Source organism: Delphinapterus leucas, chromosome 18 (assembly GCF_059928025.1).
Source record: "Delphinapterus leucas isolate spDelLeu-1000000601 "Yukka" chromosome 18, BTC_Dleu_Yukka2, whole genome shotgun sequence".
NCBI lineage: Eukaryota > Metazoa > Chordata > Mammalia > Artiodactyla > Monodontidae > Delphinapterus > Delphinapterus leucas.
Genome location: NC_143146.1, coordinates 44,523,533 through 44,531,821, shown reverse-complemented (window position 1 = coordinate 44,531,821; position 8,289 = coordinate 44,523,533). Strand labels below are relative to the sequence as shown.

General features: G+C 38.6%; 2 pseudogenes across 1 annotated transcript in view; one reads left to right on the top strand and one right to left on the bottom strand.

Moving 5' to 3' along the window:
- The first annotated feature begins 3,751 nt into the window (after positions 1-3,751).
- Positions 3,752-5,225, top strand: LOC111171167 (ferritin light chain pseudogene; annotated as a pseudogene).
- Positions 3,779-8,289, bottom strand: part of LOC111171088 (UDP-N-acetylglucosamine--peptide N-acetylglucosaminyltransferase 110 kDa subunit pseudogene) — a 40,882-nt pseudogene continuing 36,371 nt past the window's right edge. The window contains exon 2 of the transcript XR_016388673.1: positions 3,779-8,289. This exon is cut by the window's right edge and continues 26,880 nt beyond it. The product of XR_016388673.1 is annotated as a UDP-N-acetylglucosamine--peptide N-acetylglucosaminyltransferase 110 kDa subunit pseudogene (transcript).

Genomic DNA, 8,289 nt, shown 5'->3' with positions numbered 1-8,289 from the left:
GCTTAGATGTTTCACTTTTACCCAAGACTTAAAGAATTAACACCAATTTTACATGATTTGATAAGAAATAGAAGTAGATTTTATGAAGCCAGTATTACCTTGATACCTAAACCAGACAGGGATAGTATAGAAAGAAGAAAACTACAGACCAATATGTTTTATGAAATTGGCTGTAAAAATCCTCAGTCAGATATTAGCAAATTAAATCCAGAAATATATAAAAAGAATAATATACCATGACCAAGTGGTATTTATTCCAGTTATGCAAAGTTGGTTAAATATTTGAAAATCAAACAATGTAATCCACAATATCTAATAGATTAAGGGGGAAAAGTCATGTGATCCTATCCATTAATGCAGAGAAAGCATTTGACAAAATCCAATCCCATTCATGATTTTAAAAAAAGAAGAAAAAAAAAACTTCAAGCAAACTAGGAATAGAAAAGGAACATACTGAAACTCATAAAGAGGATCTACAAACAACCTATACCGATATTATATTTAACTGTGAAAGACTGAATGCTTTCTCTGTAAGATCAGAAACAAGGCACCGATATCTGCTCTCACCACTTTTATTAAATATATTACTGGAGGTTCTAGTAAGAAAATAAAGCAAAAATAAATAAATACATAAATTTAAAAGTTAAATTTTTAAAAAGTTTATTTAAAAGATAAAAGGACTATTACTACTATGTTGAATAAGAAGGAACATATCCTACTGAATGTTGAATAGTAATATATCCTATTATATTGACTAAGGAAAAGTAAAACTGTCTGTATCTGGAGATGATAATCTAAATGGAGAAAATACCAAGGAATCCACAAAAAGCTTGATAAATAATATTAGTTTGTAAATGTTTTACAGTACAAGGTCAACACAATTTTATCAAATTATATATTAATAACAAATGTGTAGAAGCTTACATAAAAATATGTGATGCCATTTACAACTGACCTAAATAAATACTTAAATATAAGTGCAATAAGACATTTATAGGACCTCTATACTGAAAATTACAAAATGCTGATGAAGAAAAATTTAAAAGTCCCAAACAAATAGGGAGACATACCTTGTTCATGTATTAGAAAACACAACATAATAAAGATTTCAATTCTCCCCAAGTTAACAGGCTTAACACAATTACTCTTAAAATGTCCTTAAGGTTTTTGTGGATATAGACAAGCTTATTCTAAGATTTATATGGTAAGAAGAGGCTGAAGAATAGCTAAAACAATTTGTAAAGGAAGATTAAAATGGGAGGAATTAATCTACCCAATTTCAAGATTTTGCAGTGATGATGGAGGGTAGATACATAGATCAATGGAATGGAATAGAGAACCCAGAAATAGACTGACATAAGTACATTTAACTTGCTTTTGACAGCAGTGCAAAAGCTATCAAGGAAAAATAGACTTTTCAAAAAATGGTACTGAAACAGTTGGACATCCCTCAACAAAAACAAACAAAAAATGAACCTTAACCTAAACCTACACACCTTACACAAAAATTAAATCAAAGTGGATCATAATTTTAAATGTAAAAGCAGGACATTTTTAGAAAAAAAAATAGGAGAAAATCTTTGGCATCTAGAACTAGGTGAATAATTCTTAGACTTGACACCAAAAGTATGACCAATAACAGCAAAAACTGATAAATTGGATCTCATCAAAATGAGTTAAAAATGCTTCATAGAAGATCCTTTTAAGTGGGTGAAAACTCAAATTACACAGTGGGAAAACATATTTGAAAACCCCATATAAGACAAATGACTTGTATCTATAATATACAAAGAACTCTCCAAACAACTTAAAAAAATCCAACTAGAAAATAGGCAGAAGACAGGAACAGACATTTCATGGAAGAGAATATACACATGGCAAAGAAGCACATGAAAATATGCTCAACATCATTAGCCATTAGGGAAATGCAAATTAAGACCATAATGAGATATCAGAGAATAACTAAAATTAAAGTATAGTGACAACATCAAATGCTCGCGAGTACGTAGAAAAATTGTATCACGTCACTGGTGGGAAAATAAAATGGTTTATCCACTCTGAGAAACAGCTTGACAGTCTCTTTTAATCCTAAAAGTAGATTCACGCTACAACGCAGTAATTGTACTCTTGAGCATTTATCCAAAAGAAACAAAAACTTAATTAAGTTCCCACAGAAACTTACACATAAATGTTCATAGCAGTTTTATTTATAATAAAAACTGGCAACTACCCAAATGTCTTTCAATGGATGAATGTTGAAATAAATTGTGATAAAATCTTACGATAGAATACTACCAAGCAACAAAAAGGAACAAATTATTAATATATACAAAAATTGAAATGAACTTCAAGGGAATGATGCCGAGGGAAAAATTTTAAAAAGCCAATCTCCGAAGATTAAGTAATTCATGATTATGTTTACATATTATTCTTAAAATAACAAAACGGTGGAGATGGAGAACAGATTAGAAGTTGCCAAGGGTTAGAGATGGGGGTAGAAGGTACAGCGGGGGAACTTTGTGAGGTTTTTGTGGTCCCAGTACAAATAATACAGCAATCTTGGTTTTAATCTTTAAAGATTTTTAAAAGCAATTCCTAATAAGAGATGTCCAGATATTTAGCAATGGCAGCAGATTAGCGGTATAGCTCCCCAACATGACAACTTCAAAACAGATGGTGCTAATTCAATGCATATGTTAATTTTTAAAAGGCCAGTCACAATACTTAAAGGGTATATATCTTAATGATATTATTCTAAGGATCCAGCTATACCAGATGGACTAGCAGGATTTTCTGTACATTCAGTCTTATTTAAAACAGTAAATCTTATAATAAGACAGTTAAAAAAAGAAAAAGAAAAAAAAACCCAAACCAACTACAGGTGGATATTCTCATAGGTAGATGAGGTGAAAATATGCAGCAAAGGTTCAAAAGCTTAAGCAGTGGCACCTAAATTTGGCTGCACATTAGAATCATCTGAAGCACTTTTTAAAAACCCTCACACCGACGGTTGGTCATCCTAGACTGATAAAATCATTTTAAATCTCCTCAGGTGATGCCAATGTCTAGCCAGAACTGAGAACCAGCCGACTAAGCAGAAGGGGATGTTTCTACAAAGATTTCTTAACAATAAGTCCTTTCAGCCAATCAGATTTACCTCCCCGCAACTGGGTAAAGAAGGCTAGATGTTGTCCAACTTGCTTAGCTTTAATTAGCACTTGTGACTTGCCCAAAACCTAGATCATGTTTCCCCTACATTTCATGTTATTCCCTAAGTTTTTCAAACCCAGGGCTAAGGGGTTTGCCAGGATGAGATGTTAAGTGCTCACACACGGGCAGTCCCTGGCAAACCAGGACAGCCGTCACTTTACATTGAAATGTAAAGCATCCTAAATAAACCTGCCACTGCTCCCAGATACTAGTCTGTGCCAACCAGTGGAGAAAAGGCATTCTCCATTACTACCACGGCAAATGCTGCTGTACTTGCCTTGGCTGGTCCCTATCTTTTCCAGGCGCCACTCCCCTTCACCTGCTGGTGGACGCTTTGGCCAGCTGACAATGCAGATATTTTCAAACTTTAAGGTGAATAAAAATCATCTGGAGGGCCCGTTATAACAGAGATCACTGAGCCCCACCAGAGTTGCTGATTCCATAAGGCTGGGACAGGGCCCTAAAACTTGAATATCTGACACATTAGGACGCTGGTAAAGCTGGTCAGGTTGTTACCGAATGCAGGTTCGTGTGTCTGAAGCACAGTGAGGCCAAACAAACCTAAAGGTTGGAGTCTGGAGCAGAGAAAGGTTTATTGCAGGATCGAGCAAGGAGAGGGATGGCCCGTGTTCCAAAAAACCCTGAAATCTCCAAAGGATTTCAGCAAAGCATTTTTAAAGGCCAGGTGAGGGAGGGACGTCCCGGGGAATGTGATCAGCTCATGCACAGTCCTCTGATTGGTTGATGTTGAGGCCACAGGGCAGGTAGCATTATCCATCCTTAGGTGTCAGAAGTTCTGGGGGTTACGTGCTCTTGATCATCAAGGAGTTAATTTCTTTCATTGGGTGGTGGTTTTTAGCATCTGAAAACTCAAGAAATATGCCTGAGATACTATTATCTGAGTATTTCAGAGAGGAACTACAGCAGAGGATATGGGGGATGGGTCTGTCCTAGGAAGGCCCCATAGGGTACTGCTTGGTTACAAGGTGACCATACTTTGAGAACCACTGCTCTAGTGGCTTGGAATGTTAAGAAAGTAATGGAAGAATCCCTTCCCAGATCTAGGTTCTAGTATCGCCAGCTATTTTGGTGGGGGGAAGGGTAAGTTTTGTCCTTTCTTGGACTTCTTGTTCATTTATATCAAAGCCTATTTGAGGCAGTGTGCTCGGCGGTCCTGCAGATCTGTCTTTTGTTTCAGCAGTGTTTGGAATGAACAGACCCAGGGACGCTCCTTCCTCCAGCCCCCGACCACCCTCCAACCTTTCTTCCTGTCACAACCTTTGGAATCACCCACTCAGCGATCCTCAGCCTCCAGGACAGGCCAACACCGTTTTTTTGAGCTTAGCTCCTTATCACTCATCAACCAGGAGTTCCCAGGTTCGTCAGAATTATTCCATCGAGGTGGAGGCCGCCGTCCACCGCCTGTTCAACATGCACCTGTGGACACTTACCTCTCTCTGAACTTCTATTTCGACAGCAACAATGGGACTCTGGACAGTGTGGGCCACATTTTTCAACAACTGGCTGAGGAGAAGTGTGAGGGCGCCCAGCGTCTCTTGAAAATGCAAAACCAGTGCTGCGGCCGTGCCCTCTTCCAGGATGCGCGGAAGCCTTCTCAAGATGAGTGGGATAAAACCCAGGACGCTGTGGAAGCCACCATTCTTAGGGAGAAGAACCTGAACCAGGCACTATCAGACCTGCACGCCCTGGGTTCTGCCCGCGCAGACTCCCACCTCTGTGACTTCCTGGAGGGCCGCTTCATGGAGGAGCAGGTGAAACTCATCAAGAAGATGGGCGACCACCTGACCAACCTCCGCAGGCTGGCTGGTCCGCAGGCTGTGCTGGACGAGTATCTCTTTGAAAGGCTCACCCTCGAGCACAAACAGGAGTCTCTGAAGTCCAGCGGCCTCTGAGGAGACCCTCTGACGTCAGAGCTTCTGCCTGAAGCCCCGCTCTGCAGCCACTAGGCAGCTTTGTAACTGCCCTGGAGCCCTCTAACCAAGCCTTGGACCAAATGGAAACAATAACGCTTTTTGCAGAAGAAAAACAAAAAGCCTATTTGAAACACAAACAGAATAAAGAGAAAAAAAGAAATATATATATATATATATTCATCATGTTCTTTTAACATATGAATTGCCCCACTTTATCTGTGTGAAATAAGTTTGTTTCCGTTATTGGGCTGGTTCTCAAGCTTTGCTGCTCGTTTGAATTACCTAAAGAGTTTTTAAGAAAAACATTGGTGTCTGGATCCCAGCCCCAGAGATTTTGATTCAGTAGGTCTAGGGAGGAGCCTGGGCACAGGGAGGTCTCAGAGTTCCCCAGGTGGTTCTAATGTGCAGCAACTTTGTGAACCACCTCTTGGCTTCAATCCAGCTAGTGATCAGCTATTAAATCTAAGACACATGGGCTAGTGCGTGAGCTCTGTTGCTAGGTGTATTCCATTTTCTTCCTCCTGGAAGATTCGTGCCAGGGAAAATGATTGATAGTTGTGTTACTTCTCTGAAATGGATTGAAATTTCCAATTAGCGTGAACAGGGGAGGGTGAATGGGTGAATGCAATAAGGTGTATCATTTACATATTGACCCATATGTATGGCCAGAAGCTTTTGCAACTGAGGTCTGCCCTACTTTTCATGCTAATGGTAATGCTTGCCCTCCTAATGCAGCTGTAAACTTTATAAGCCCATAGGTAGACAGCATCACAGAATATTTACCCCTCCCCACTAGCCCACTCTCAAGCTTCACTCCGCTTCCCCAATATACAAATGTACATCAATGCACTTGAGACCAATATCAACATATTGACCTTCAATTCTTCTACTTTGCAGCTTCCCTCTTATCAGGAGATGTCAGCATTTAGTGCAAGGACAAATGCTTACCTCTTGGTGAGTAATACAGACAATGCCTCCAAGAGACAAATAGCCCTTAGGGAGGGGGAAAAAGTCTTTCAAAAAGGTTGATGTCCAGAGGAGGCATTTTCAGTCATCTCAGCTTAGAGGTCAAATACCCAAAATAAAAAAAAAGGTTAAAAAGAAGAAGAAGAAGAAAGCAAGGAAGAAAAGAAGGAAACAATTTTCTTATCTCATAGTAATAAGGCAGTTTTCCTTAAAAAAAAAAAAAAAGACTTAAGCCTTAAATTCTCTTTCCTAATCAAAATGTGCTTTTCCATCTTTAGACTATTCCTCTTATATCCTGTATTATTCATGATGTTTAATTCTTGAAATAGCACATGGCTGAAAACAGAAGCTAACCTCTTGTCCACTATGAATTAAATCTTCTTTTCCTAGGACCCATCTACAATGTACAATTTGGGGTTTGCCAACATAATCATTTTCTCTGAAATAAGTTACAGCATTTTGCCTTTTCACTATATATAGTTATGCAATATATTGTTAACACAACATAGTTAATATAGTCAATATAGTAAATACAACTATAACACACATGATATGATGCCACTTTTGTGAGTTTCTTCATCCATGTAACTCTGAAATTTGACAGTATAGTTTTCATATTCTAATGAGCTGAGTATTAGCTTTGCAAGGATAGAAAAATAAAATAAATTCATAATATTCTTGTGTGGTTTGCCCCTGGGGTGGATTACCATAATGGGGGGATATTTGAGCCTTTCCCCAAGTCATTAAAAAGCCTCCAGCGAGCAGTCCCTTGTCCTCTCCAGGGAGTGGGGGGAAAGGATCTTTAATCATAATAATCCTGGGAGATTTCCTGAGAAATCTCGGAAGTAAGACATCTGCTTCTGTGCCTTGTTGTTTTGCAGAATAGCAATGATTGCTTTAGCAGCTTCTATTGCCATATGTGTACAATAAGTAAATGAACATAAAATTGAATGAACGCGTAAAAGAAGGATAAACCCACCCAGTTTAACAAATCCACTCTCTTACCTGCTGTGCCCTGAAACATGAAAGAAAGAATCACGGGATCATAAGGATTAATAAAATAACAGTCTCTGTTAACAATATTGACAGGAGGTATAAAGATAATTTGTCTGATGTGGGACCAACAGCTTAACTGCTTAATTCTTTTTTTTTTAAGGGCAAATCATTCATTTATTGTTTAAAGATTGCAAGACAACATCTGAATTTCTGTAGCACAATTTAAATGTTTTACTTTTTTGATAAAGCAGAGTATAATAGATAAAACAATTAGTTTCCAGTAATATCTATATCTCTATTCAGAATTAAGTCTTCCACAGACATGTAACCTGGAAACAAAAGCCTGTTACAATAAGCAAAGCTTCAACAGAGCAGCTACTTTTCGGGCCAGGGAAAGGTTCATCCCTATAGGAGGATGATGTGCTATGTAAAATGGCTGCAAGGTCACAGCCTTGAGGGCGTTGGAAGTCTATTATCCTATTCCACATTAAGTAGTTTGGTGAACTTCAAACGTCCGTTCATCTGCAACCAAGCTGGCAACTTTTAACTGATATTTCAAGCAGGTAAAAAATAAATTAAAAGAAATCCCTACACTGATGTTCCTTGATTTACACTGTAAAATGGTTCATTAACATGTAATTCTGGCTAAGAATTACATTTGAGATTCCTTGCTCAGATTTTGGTTAACAGTACAAAACTTTCAGAAATTCAAGTTCTTGTTAATCAATAATTTTCAGCTAGGATACATTCAGGCATCAGCTGCAACTACAGAATAGGTGCACTGCCTCAGCGCTTTGGAGAGACATAATCCAGAACGCTACTAGCAGACAAAACATCTGTTACTAGACATCACAGGTGCAGTATAGCAAGACAAAACCATATATTCATATGTGCCGCGGACCAGCTGGAGAAAGAGGATTTCACCGCCCAGGACCAGAAGGGAAGGGGTAAGGAACTGAAGTAGTACCGACGATTGGGGTCAGAAGGACCAAGACAACTGATGGTTGCAAGGCAAATTTTATTGCGCTACAGTTGCAGATTATATAGACTAGAAAAGGGAAGGTTGCCAGACGGTGGTTTACATTATGTAAAGACTGTCTCGGCTCAGGGTTAACTTCCCTGGGAGAAAACCCATAAAGCCAGAATCATCAAAAAATAACCTGCACGTGCAGGGGGGAGACAG